This window comes from Panthera uncia, chromosome B4 (assembly GCF_023721935.1).
Source record: "Panthera uncia isolate 11264 chromosome B4, Puncia_PCG_1.0, whole genome shotgun sequence".
In the NCBI taxonomy this organism is placed as follows: domain Eukaryota; kingdom Metazoa; phylum Chordata; class Mammalia; order Carnivora; family Felidae; genus Panthera; species Panthera uncia.
Genome location: NC_064809.1, coordinates 56,213,084 through 56,226,490, shown reverse-complemented (window position 1 = coordinate 56,226,490; position 13,407 = coordinate 56,213,084). Strand labels below are relative to the sequence as shown.

Genomic DNA, 13,407 nt, shown 5'->3' with positions numbered 1-13,407 from the left:
CACACACACACACACACACACACACACACACACACACACACACACACGCGGAGTGCGAGCTGGGGAGGGGGAGGGAGGGGGAGACACAGAATCTGAAGCAGGCTCCAGCACAGGGCCCACCGAGGACGTGGAACTCACAAACTGCAAGATCATGACCTGAGCCTCCCAACCAACTGAGGCACCCAGGTGCCCCAGGAAAATAATTTCTAATAAAGGACACCCACCTGGAAGTGAAAAGGCGGAGGAGCTGTTACCAGGACTGACTAGACACTTGATTCAATGCAAATTATTTAATTGTTCTTGGCTGAGGTTTCTTTACCTTTATAAAAGAAGTAATGTTGCATTGTAATATATCTTGGTATCCCTCCAGCTCCTCTCATTGTGATGCCTCTTGGGTCTGGTGCCTTGAGGTGCTAAGTTGGAGACTGGGAGTGCCCTTGAGATCAACAGCTGTGAGGGCATAGGCCCCCGGGACCAGGCAGAGGGAGGAGCTATACTGACATGTAGTTATCACGCAGGCCTCAACGGAACCTTGGAGATCTTGGGTACTTCTTGGCCCTTCAGAGCTTTTTGTGAAGGAGGCAAGGGTGCCCATCCTCCATCACTCTAAACCCTTCATAGGTGTGTGAGACTCTGGCCATGGCATCTCTCTTCCTCCGGGGGGCAGATCCTGAGGAGGAATCACTTAGGAATTAGCAGCAGCTAGACCATGTGGCAGCTGGAGTGAGTGCCTCCATCCTGGACGGGCATTTGACTCAGCCTCTACTGCAGAAGGTTGGTTTTCTAGCATCTTGGGGTCATGGCCTTATCCTCAGCAGAATATCAGTCTTTATTGGAGTGCTATCATTTTCAGAGATGTTTTGGGGGAAATGCTAAACTTTGGAATCTCCAGGTGTGTTTGTGGGTGTTATTTTGAACATAGGCTATGTGTGTGCATTTTCTGAAGTAAAATTAATCAAAATAATCTGATGTGAAGTCTTTGCTAAACTTTGCAAAAGTTTAAGTTTAGAAAGTTAAACTTTGCTAAGCTTTGCAGAAGGGTAGACTTATTTCTAAGAGGTCTCTCCTACAGATTTCTCCAAGAGCATCATGAAAAATGGCATTGGCTTTTAGAGTTTAGAGTTTGTAATTGTGACCAAAACAAAAAGTGCTCAAGTACAGTAAGAGGCATTAAAAAAAAAATTCAAGTAGGTAGTTTTACAAATCACTGAGAAAATCAGCCTACTTTGGAACTTAAAGAACAAAAAAAAGATTTTGTTTAGATTCTGTTCCAGTTTTGAGTAGGGGAATTCTTCTGTCTCCGTGCTGTTTATTCACCTCTAGTTGGTCATTTTTCAAGTATGAGGGTGGTATGTTTCACAGATGATGTGCTGTGGATTAGCCCTCTGTGCTGGGGCCTTGTAGTGAAGGTATTTTGATGTTAGTTGAAACAGGGGGCTGAATGGATAAGACCCTCGAGAAGATAAAGCTAACTTTATCTACATCTAAAGAAGTTCAGTGTTATTACATACCAATGCATTCTTGCAAGGGTCTTACTTGGTGGAAAAGATAGTGAACCTCTGTATCCCCTTTCTTGGCCTGAAAATGGGACGTCAGGCAGCATCTAATCATCTTTCTTGTTTTTTTTAAAAAAAGAGAGATTTCTATTTGTGTCAGATTTTAGATGTCTTAATATTTTTTCCTGTCTAATTTTGCAGAAAGTGATAATAGAGTTCCTGTCAAATTAGAGGCTGCAGACTTTTAACCTATGGTGTGAAAAAAAACACATTAGTTATTATTACCATAAACGTAATTCAAATAAATATTTAGTTGTAATACCATTATGTTGAAGGGCGCATTCCAAGCATATAATTTTGCTCATTATAAATATTAAAAATTCACAATGACAGTACATTGGAGAAGAAATGAGAAAAAAAATACAGAGGTTTTTGGAGTAAGTCTTTTGCTTCCAAAGATGGAGTTTCAGGGGCACCAGGGTAGCTCAGTCGGTTGAGCATTCGACCCTGGATTTCAGTTTAGGTCATGATCTCAAGAGCCGCTGTGAAGGGCTCTGGCTCGCAGGGCAGGCACAGAGCCTGCTTAGGAGTCTCTCCTGCCCCTCCTCTCTCTCTGCCCCTCCCTCACTCAAAACAAACAAAAAACAAAGCAAAAACACAACAACAAAGATGAGGTTTTAGTGTAAATTCCTAATTGGAACAATTGGAATGAAAGTGCCTCTCATAGGGGTGCCTGCGTGGCTCAGTCGGTTGAGCACTGGGGACTCTTGATTTTGGCTCAGGTCCTGATCTCACAGTTCTCCAGTTCGAGCCCCACTTCAGGTTCCATGCTGACAGTGCTGAGCCTGCTTGGGATTCTCTCTCTCTTCCTCTCTCTCTCTCTTTCTGTCTCTCTGCCCCTCCCCCACTCGTGCTCCCTTGCTCTCTGTCTCTCAAAAATAAATAAACCTTAAAGATTCCCATAAAGAATTGTTCATCTCTGTTAAAGAACACAAAATTATTTTCTAAAATACCATAAAACCTGCCACATGTTTGTATCTGTGAGTCAGAGACCAAAGTCAATAGGGTCAAGGGTGGATCAAAGTGAGAAATGAAAGAAGCAAGTAGAAAACTCACTGTGGCCAGCCAGCCTCATAGAGAGAGCTATGAGCAAGTGATATTTCTGACCTTTGCTGAACCTGTTTAAGTCACCTGAGAATACTTGCTTGAGTATAATTGTTAAATGTGAAAATGATGTTGGATCAATCTTTAGAATTTTTCAGACCTTTATTAAGGTGATGACAATTTTGAGTGTCTCATCATTACATTTTCCAAATACCTGTAAATAGAGCACACATTTTCATAGTTCAAGTTTATGGATAAAATATCTCAGCAGGTGCATTTTCAGTGTGAAAGAGTATTTTCTCACCCAGATTATTAGAACAAGAGAATGACTGAGAAAAGAAAGAACATACTCTAGAGAAGTCCTTTCTAACATTGCTTTTAGCAGTATTATCAAATTGGGTCACAGATAATTAGATTAATTTGACTACCCTATGGTTTTATTTGGAGATATGTAATGTGGCAACTCTCTTCGCTCTTGGATATCTATAGGATATAAGAAAATGGAAATGCTAGGTCTTCAAAAATGAAACAGCTATTATGTCACACTCAATCAGAGAGATATAGACATTGATAGAGTATCAACACCTGAAGCCACTCTATTAAAGCATGCCTTGGTTCCTCAAGCAAAAGTCACAGAAAATTGTCTCATGTTTCACCATCTAGACTTGCTACCACTTGGTTTCCTTTAATTGGCTATCATGTACATTTACCAGAAATTGGCTCTGTTTTCCAGCTGCTGGATGTAGGTGATTTACTTGTGCGTGTGTACTCAGGAGTACGCCTGCAAGAGTGTTGTTTCAAACATCATTTTTCTTAGAGAAATTACTAACCTGTGCGTATCTGAATATGTGTACTACAAAGGAATTATAAAACCTAGAACGTAAGAGGCTTTCAAAGGGTCTGAGTGGCCTTAAAGACAGTATTAGAGTAGAGGGGTCATGAAAGCCCCTGGGTGGGCCCAGGTCTATAAGGTATTATTAAGTACAATTTAAGGATCATATCAAAGGAATTTAAAAATAAATAGCACAATTCTTGGTATGTGCATTTTACCCAGTATAGGGAAGCTTATAAACCCACATCTTAATGCCCCTTTGAGTAGATTGCATTTAGGTTTAGAGCATAACCACTTAAGTATGTAGCTTTGTTCAACTTCTTAAGAAATCAGGGTTGTTATTGTTTTTGTTTGTTTTTTTGTTTCTGTTTATGTCCCATTGTAGTGGTTTTTTTTTTCTTTTAGGAAAAAATTTCCAGCACTTAACTTTGCTTTTCTGAACTCTAACAGACATTTATGGTTATCTAATTACCGTAACCACGTATTTCCTGAAATGTTGTTCACGAGTAGTTTTAACCACAAATACAGATGGTCTAATTTCAGATTTTCTGAATTGGGTCCACTGCTATCATCAGGGGAAGGTTCACGTAAATCTAGAATAAATATTTTAAAAATATAAGAATGAGTACTTTAAATGTGAAAGAAGATAAATGTAACATTCTTCTGAAACAAGTCTAGTAAGGATTTTAAGTTTTTAAGACTTTCTATTTAATTACTTTGCATTGAAGCCAGCTGGTTTGGTAACTTTCATGACCTTATATTCCCTGAATGTTCTCATAAATCAAAGGAAGAATATGCTCAATTCTAACATTAGTCCTGGGGAAAATTCCATATTTGAAAACAAAAGAAAGAAAGGTAGAATCAAGGTTGCCTTGGGAATTTTGAGGGCCTTGGTAAGGTTAATTGGGAGGGCATAAATTCCTTTATCCTTAGATTTTTCTTTTCCTTTCTCTTTTCTCCCCCTAAGCTTTCCTGCCCTCTAACCCATCAATTTCTCTTGCAGCTTGAGCCTTCACACTTCAACATTGAACTTGGAGATATAAAAATATTCTAACAGGCAGGGGGATGGCCTTGATGATCTCTTAAAGTTCTTTTTAGTGTTCTATTTTAAATTCCAATGATTGAATAGAAGCTCAGGGGTGAAATGGCCCTCTGGAGGTCATCAGCTGTAGCTCCCTCCATGTAACAATGCCTCCTACTTTCTGGGAGTTGGCATTAACAGCCAGTCCCAAGGGACCTCTTTATTCTCTGAATTTCTTCAGCACTATGGACTGTCTTATTGACCAGTTGGTGAAGGAAGTGCACATCAGACTTGAGAATTTTTCGAGCTATACATTTTACCTTCTTCGTTACTTAGGTTTTAAATATATAAATCATTGCTTGAGTGAACCACTCTTTTGAAAGAGATCTATGTTAAAGATTTCAGGTGTTGTTTTGAGGTGGTGGGGAGTTTCTGGTGGATGAGAATTGAAGGAGGTCAGAATCCATTGAGATCAAGCAATTCAACAAATGTTATTTGAGGACTTCCAAGTAAGGGGTTGTAAACTCTAATGCCTCAGAAGACAAGGATGGTAACATAAATCTTGAATTAAACTCTATGTAAGGCAATAGGGATGGTGTGAGGCCTGAGGCATTTGGGACCTGGTGTGAGGATTCTTGCCTTAGCTGTTCTGCCCAAAGCATGCCCACAGTTTGCAAACCCTTAAGTCTCTTTGCATGGTGTGTGTTCCATCTTGTGGGAGATACTCAAGTGAACACTGACGTACAACCGTGATAAAAATGACTATTCTAGTGGTGGCTACCATTTACAAAGTGGCTACTAGGTCTCAGGGACCATACCGCTCTTTTTCAATCCTTACACTTATCCTATGAGATCGTCCTGTTCAACTCTGTTTCAAAGATGGGAAGGTGGAGCCCCAGAGAAGATCAGTTACTTGTGCATAGTTACTCCTTTAATAATTGTTGGAGGCCAGATTAAAATTGAAGTCATCCAACTTAGCAACTTCCCAAACCTGTGGTCTTAACCATTATTCAGGTATATCTCAGGCTATCTTCTGTGAGATGTTAATGATATCTGTTTTTTTTTTTAAATAGTTGATGATTCTGTGATCAAATAATGAAAACAAAATTTGGGTTCCAGAAACTTAAATCCTACACAGTACTTACCATGGGACTTTTTCCAGATCCGTTAATTTTACTGTGTTGTGAATCCCCCAAAGTAGTATATATATTTCGCAGTATTTCCCAAGCTTATGTGAATTGTACACATTGTCTCAAGTCCTGGTGTCCTAAGGAACCAAATTTGAGAAACTCTTATCCGTTAATACCTAGCTCTCTCACTGAGATGAGGGTTGTCATTAAAGACCAAAGTATTTTGGGTGCACACAAGATAGATGTTAATCAGAGAATGCATCAAAGGGAAGGTAACATTTGTCATTGGGTCTTAAAAGTGGATAATGGTTTCACAAATTATATTTACATGGATGATATTGGGCATTAGAGAGCATTCCAGGAGAAATGATTTTAGTCAGGCAATATTGCAGACATACACACAGAGACTGGAATGTGCCAAGGTGAATTTGAGAAATGTTGAAGAAAAATAGGAGACAAGCATCATTTGATTTTTATTATGAATGAACTGTTCATTGTATTTTAGAAGATTGGTTTTATTTTTTCGAATATTAGAAAAGTGCACTTGAACATTTCAAGTCAGATGACACATGAGTCATCATCTCTCATACTATTAAAATTACTCATCGAGCAAATATTTACTGACTGTTTGCTTTGGGTGCTGAGGCTACACTGTAAATTCTGTTTTGGGTGCTGAGGCTACACTGTAAATAAGGTATACAAGCTTCCTGTTCTCAGACAACTCGCAGACAAAAGCAACACGAGACCATGTCAACTAGTGATAAGTACTATGCAGAGAGATAAAACGTGGTGAAGAGTGCCTTAATGGCTATTTTAGAATAGCAAGAAGGAACCAGACATTTGAAGATCATGGGGATAACATATTAGGCAGAGAGAACAGCTGGTGTAATATCCCTAAGGGAGAAACCAATTGAGGTTATTGAGGAATAGAGAAAAAGCTAATGTGGTTGGAGCATGGGCAAAGAGGAAAATGGTAAGAAGAGTTTATAGGGATTGACAAGAACCAGACCACAGAGTAAGGAGTTAGAAATTTTTTGAAGTGTGATGGTAAACTATAAGAGATGTGTAAGAAGTGTGTGTGTGTAAGAAGATGTGACCGTGTGTGTGTGTGTGTGTGTGTGTGTGTGTGTTTTGCACACATGGGCACATAATCTCTGGCTGCTTTGTGGAGAATAAATTTCAAGGAGAAAGCGTAGAAGCAGGGGCACCAGTTAGGAAACCACTGCAATGGTCTAGGTAGGAAGGAATAGTTTAGACTAGGGTTGGTAGTTAAGACGGAGAGAAGTTGACAAACAAACATATAAGGTTTTTAAATTATTTACTTATTTTTAATTTTTGTTTTTTAACAGTGTTTAAATTTATTTATTTTGAGAGCATGAAAGAGAGAGAGAGAAAGAGAGATCATGAGTGGGGAGGAGGGGAGAGGGAGAGAAAGAATCCCAAGCAGACTCCCTCCTGTTAGAGCAGAGCCCAATGTGGGGCTCAGTCTCAGGAACTGTGGGATCATGACCTGACCCAAAGCCAAGAGTCAGATGCTTAACTGACTAAGCCACCCAGGTGCCCCTTAATTTTTGTTTTTTTAATGTTTATTTTTGAGAGACAGAAAGCCTAACCAAGCATGCTCTAGCAGGGGAGGGGCAGAGAGAGAGAGGGGGACAGAGGATCCCAAGCAGGCTCTATGCTCTCTCCCAGCAGAGAGCGCGATGTGGGGCTGGGACTCACGAACCGTGAGATTATGATCTGAGCCAAAGTCAAGTCGGATGCTTAACTGAGCCACCCAGGTGCCCTAAATTATTATTTAAAAAATGTTTTAAGGGTACCTGTGTGGCTCAGTCAGTTAAGCATCTGACTTTGGCTCAGATCTTGATCTCACGGTTTGTGAGTTTGAGCCCCCACATCAGGCTTCATGCTGGCAGCTCAGAGCCTGGAGCCTGCTTCAGATACTGTGTTTCCCTCTCTGTCCCTCCCTTGCTCACGCTCTGTCTCTGTCTCTCAAAAATAAATAAACGTTAAAAAAAAAATTAAAAAAAAATTAAAAATGTTTTAAATTGAAGTATAGTTGGCAGTATTTCATTAGTTCCAGGCATATAACTTAGTGATTCAACAAGTTCATATGTTGTGCTATGCTCACCACAAGAATAGCTATCATGTTACTATACAAAAAATATGGAACGCTTCAAAAATTTGTGTGTTCTCTTTGCACAGGGGCCATGCTAATCTTCTCTGTATTGTTCCAGTTTTAGTGTATGTGCTGCCAAAGTGAGTACAACATACAGGTTTTTGAGGCTGTGCTAATGAAATGGATGTAGGAGATAAATGGACAGAGATTAGGTATAGATTGGTATTTGTTGATGAGACTGAGGGAGGTTTAGATGGAAAAACAAATTTTGTATTGGGCGACTTGAATTGGAAATGTGTATCAGACGTTCCAGTGGAGGGGTCAAATAAACAATTGGATAGGTGAATCTTTTTTTTTTTTAATTTTTATTTATTTTTGAGAGGGAGAGGGAGAGGAGGAGAGGCAAAGAGAGAGAGGGAGACACAGAATATGAAGCAGGTTCCAGGCTCTGAGCTGTCAGCACAGAGCCCAGTGCGGGTCTTGAACTCACAAACCATGAGATCGTGACTTGAGCTGAAGTCAGACGCTTAACCAACTGAGCTACCCAGGTGCCCCCAATAGGTGAATCTTGAATTCAAGAGTGAGGTCTGTGCTGAAGAAGTATGAATATGTTACTCCATATTATTCTATTAACAGAGTTGAGAAGGTCTAACTACTATCTACCTTATAATACATTTTAAAAGGTAAAATTAATAAATTCCTTAATAAAAAATTAAAAGTGAATAGAATATACAAATTACTATAACCTTGATGTGGGGCACTACCAGTTTTATCAACAGTTAAATGCTGGTAGAGAAGCAGGAAGACATTAAATTTTTGTATTGAATACCTAGAAAGTCCCGTGGAGTTCAAATATCCATCTCGTCTTCTACAACTGCTGGACAAACATCTTTCCAGCAGAAGCTTGAATGCTCAATATTGGAAGGGCATGTGTTTGCCTCTCAGGGCAGGCAATGCTAGGTTTAAAATGTTCTTCCTTTTCTTGAATAGATATTTTCCCACTCACAGTCTTCCCTCCATTTTTACCAAGTGCTGCAGTTTCAGACTTAGGAGAAGGTCCAATACTCACTCTTTGTAAAAAAAAAAAAACCCTCATGTATTTTGAGATAGCTGTTTTGCTTTCCTTGTTTCCTAGGTTAAGTATTCCCAGTATTTTTAGTTGTTTCTCACGTGTCATGAGTTTAAGTCCTCTGTCCATTCTGCTTACTCTCGTTTCTGGAGCATTTTTCTGCATTCTTCTCCAAGCATGGCACCTAGCAGTACTGTGTTCCCCATAGCACTATGGCTGTGTTTCAACAAGACTGAGTGAAGGAGGCCTTTGGCTTCCATTTTTTAGATGCCATACTTTTGTTGATGGGAACCAATCCAAGGTCCCTATGATTTTTTTTAAATAAAATAACCTTTAATTTTATAATAGTTTTAAATTGTAAAGTTGAAAGACAGTATGGAGTTTCCATATATTCTCCATCCAGTTTCTCCTGCTGTTTACATTTTATATTACTGTGCTATGTTTGGCACAACTAAGTAACCAACATTGGCACGTTGCTATTAACTGTCTACTTTATTTGGGTTTCCTTAGTTTGTAGGGAAATGTCCTTTTTCTGTTCCAGTATCTCATCCAGGATACATTCTACATTTAGCTGTCATGTCTCAGTACTTTCTTCTGAAGTGTAAGAGTTTCTCAGATTTTCTTTGTTTTCCATGACCTTGGCAATCAGGTATTTTATAGAATGTCTCTCAATTTGTGTTTGTCTAATTTTTTTTTATGATTGTACTGAGGTTATGGGTTTTAGGGAGATCACAAAAATGTACTATTTTTTACTATATCAAGGGCACTTACTGTCAACTTGACTTATCACTGACACTAACGTTGATCACCTGGCTATGATTTCTCTATTGTGAGGTTACTTTATTCTCTTTCTATACTGTACTCTTTGGAAGAGCAGTCCATACTCAAGATGTGAATAGTTAAACTCCATCTCCTTGAGGCAGAGTATTTACATAAATTGTTTGGAATTCTATATGGGAAATTTGTCAGTTTCTCCCATTTATCCATTCAATCATTTATTTAAAAATAGTGTGGACTCATGGATATTTGATACTTTGGATTATAATTCCGTACTATATTATTCATTTTGTGGCTCAAATTGTTCCAGCTTTGGCCATTGGAAGCTTTTGCAGGTTGGCCTCCATGTCCATTTGACATACCCCCACCATTTTGTTTTACCCTATTCTTTTAAAATCTGTGCTTCTCTCACTCATGAATCTCCTATCTTATATTGTGCTGTCGTTGGGGGGGGCGGTTGTGGGTATAAAAACAAGCCTTATGATTGGTCTCGTTAAATTTCACTTTCTTAGAGCTTCCTGTTATCATCATCTCTTGCCTACTAGAGCAATACCTTCTTCTTCTTTTTTTAAATGTTTATTTACTTTTGAAGGAGAGAGAGAGGGCATAAAGGAGGAGGGAGAGGGAGACACAGAATCTGAAGCAGGCTCCAGGCTCTGAGCTGTCAGCACAGAGCCCAATGCGGGGCTCAAAGTCCAGAACCATGAAATCATGACCCAAGCCAAAGTCGGAGGCTTAACTGACTGAGCCACCCAGGAGCCCCATAGAGCAATAGCTTCTTATATGGTTTCTGAACTTCCATTCTGACCACCTCCCCCTGTAGTATTTGGTTCTTGGAATATCAGCCAGAGTGATCTTTCCAAACAAATCCATTATGTCTCTTCCATGTATCAATGCATAAAGCTTTGACTATTGCTTATGTCTCTGATTTCAACTCTTAACCTTGATATCTTTCACTCGGTATGTTTCAGCCAAATGAGTATCCTCTCCAAGCTTATCCAAATGAGGCCTTTTAGCATTGGTCCTCTCTGACTGGAATATTCTTCTCTCATACCTTCATACCTTCAAATGGCTGATTTTTTAACTTGCTATTGAGCCCTTAGCTCAAATGCCACCTTTTCAGGAAGGCTTTCTCTTGAATTCAGTCTAAGGTAGCTTCAGTTTCTCTTTATCATAGTGCCATGTTTTTGTTTTCTTCATAGCAGTCATCATGACAGGATATTTTCATAATAGGTTTTTTTTTAGCCATTTATTATCTTTCTGCTTCTCCCACCATTAGAATGCAACAGGGTCTTGTATCTCTTGTTCACAGCTATATCTTCAGTGCATAGAGCAGTTCCTGGCATCTGTGAGAAGCTCAATATATATTTGTTAAATGTCAGTTGCCAGTGTCTTCTGAGTAACACTTAATCTTTGAGGTCTCCATAATCTGGAAAGTCCTGTGCTGTGATACCTTTTTTACTTCATGTTATTGCCTGTTGTAGGATTGTATTGTACAGTTCTGATTAAGATTGTATAATAATTCTTTAGATAACATGTTGTGCCTGTCCTAGTGAATTTTCGTCTTAGAAAATAAAGCCAGCCCTGTTTGCATCAACACTTGCTTCTAGCCTATAAATCCAGGCCCTCCCTATGTGCCCCCATTCCTTTGTAGATCACCAAGACAAGATGAGAAAGAGAAAACGTGGAGCCACCAAAAATTTCCCTTCCAACTATCAATTATGGTAGCTGTTCTCTCTGGATATAGTTGTCCAGCATTTTATAACCTTAGCTATTTATATTATTTTTCAGCTGATATCTCTGCCTTGACCTCAACAAAATCATCATGAGGTATCTCAACTGATGCCCAGTATGGTATATCTGATATGTTCTTTATGTTACCACTTTAACCCATTCTGACTCCTTATGATCCTTATTTCCTTGTCTTAATGTTCAAGTTATTTCTTTAATAATGAGTCTCTCTTTGGATCTACATGAAACTCAGCAGTCTGTTACTATGAAATATATTTTTCTTTTTGCCACATTTTTTTTACTCTCCTTGGACTCCTACACAATTACAGAATTAATAAAATATTTATCAAGCTTCTCAAGAAAACATGTTTTACTGTGTTAAGGGATATGCAGTTAATTAGATATATTTGATACCAGATTTGACCACCAGATAGCTTCCATGAGATACAGAGGGACTTCACAGTCCCTATAAAATCACTTACTAATTGACAATTCCTCATTTAAGTCAATGACTCATTATCATTTTGACTTAAACACAAGCATTTTGTAACAGTATGAGTACTTGTGACTTGCTTCCAGTTATAATGGGAATTGCATTAGAAACTAACACTAGCCCATGGAAGTGCCTAGTAGAATCAGTCACTACGTTTTAATCTCATTCGTTCAGAGAGTGGGAAACGTTATCATCTAGTGCCTATTTTTTTGTGGTGTTGCCTTTGTCTGCTTCCTTTGGAAACATACTCTCAGCCTCTGGTATTTGCATCTATGAGGTTTATTGTTGTGTGCTCTTGGGAACAATACCTATGAGGGGTGAGGGAAGCAGGATGGGCAGATGGAGAGTTTGAATTGAGATGCAGTTGCAGCAGAGGACACAGCCAATCCTATGGGGAGCTCTAGAGCTGGGCTGGCCATTCGGAGTTATCCTGAGTTGAGGTAGGGGGCTGTCCTTTGTACCTCTTTATTTAGCAGTCATTAGACATTTGCTGCCCCTGGGGAGGAGTTTCGCCTCCAGCGAGGCAGCTCCCTTCAACGGAGCCAGTGCCCAGAGAGGGGATCAGCTGTGAGCTGTTAGCATTCAGTGCTGCCAGCAGCTGGGACAGTGAGTGCTTCAAACTGAAGGGAAGATCTTTAGTTGTTGGGTGAATAGTACACAAGAGCATCTTCTACAGGTAAATTCGTATAAATTTCATGTCCCATTGCTAACTTTCTATTTCTGTGCCATTTGCATTCACCCTCGAAATATTGCATTCCCATTCTTGCCCAAGCTCCTGCATCTACCTTGAATATGTCCTTCAATTTCCTCATGTATAGAGTGGGAATCATAATACACACACATGCAAACACACATACACACAAATACAGTGGCCTGGCTTATAGGTGAATGCTTAATAGGAATGTTTCTTCTCTTCAGACTTTGAAATGCATCTTTAACTTGGCTAAGTCCCTAATGATTAGGTTTTACAGACCCCTATTCCTCTGTTTGAAAGGGAATAGTTCCTTGTCTTTTATCCTAGAGATACTTCAAGAAGGTTGTAGCATTGAAATATGAAATGTGTTTAGAGAACCTTGAAATATCAGCAACCTCCTATCCCGAACTAGCTCAGTTCCTCATACCTCCCCGATATCCACTTCCTTGTTAAACACTAGTTTAAAGACTGTAGGTTTCTGGAAGCTTCTCAAATTTCTGAATATGGAATAATAAGTGAAGGATTTATCGACCAAGTCCTGTATTTATAGTTGACAAGAAAGCAGTACATTTTGCAGCTATTGTAGGTAGCACTGTACTAGAATGGGTGTTGAAAAAGCCTGCTTTACCGTGTTATTTCAAAACAGTTTTTCCTCTAAAGAAAACTCCAGTCTCAGCCTGTTATATTGATAATGCACAATAGCATCTGATTTGAGTCAATACTGATTATTGTGCAGCCTGGCCTGCTAGGAGATTTTATCCTTCCTCCAGCTATCCAGTCTCAGTGCTTCTTTATCAAACATCTCTAAAACTATGACAACTCATTCTTGTTCTAGCATCTTACATGTGCTGAACAAAACGAACAGATACTTGAGTGACATCAACATCAACAATGTATGTCCCTTCTTTCTTTCTAGCGACCTGTTTTATATAAAGAAGAAG

The 13,407-nt window shown here is 39.2% G+C and overlaps 1 protein-coding gene and 1 non-coding gene across 6 annotated transcripts in view; one reads left to right on the top strand and one right to left on the bottom strand.

Annotated features, from left to right (window-relative positions):
• SOX5 (SRY-box transcription factor 5) overlaps nt 1-13,407 on the top strand; it is a 1,013,639-nt gene that overhangs the window by 102,435 nt on the left and 897,797 nt on the right. The gene's annotated exons all lie outside the window — the stretch shown is intronic.
• Nucleotides 7,744-7,850, bottom strand: LOC125920485 (U6 spliceosomal RNA). Its single transcript, XR_007457076.1, has one exon. It is a non-coding gene; the product is annotated as a U6 spliceosomal RNA (small nuclear RNA).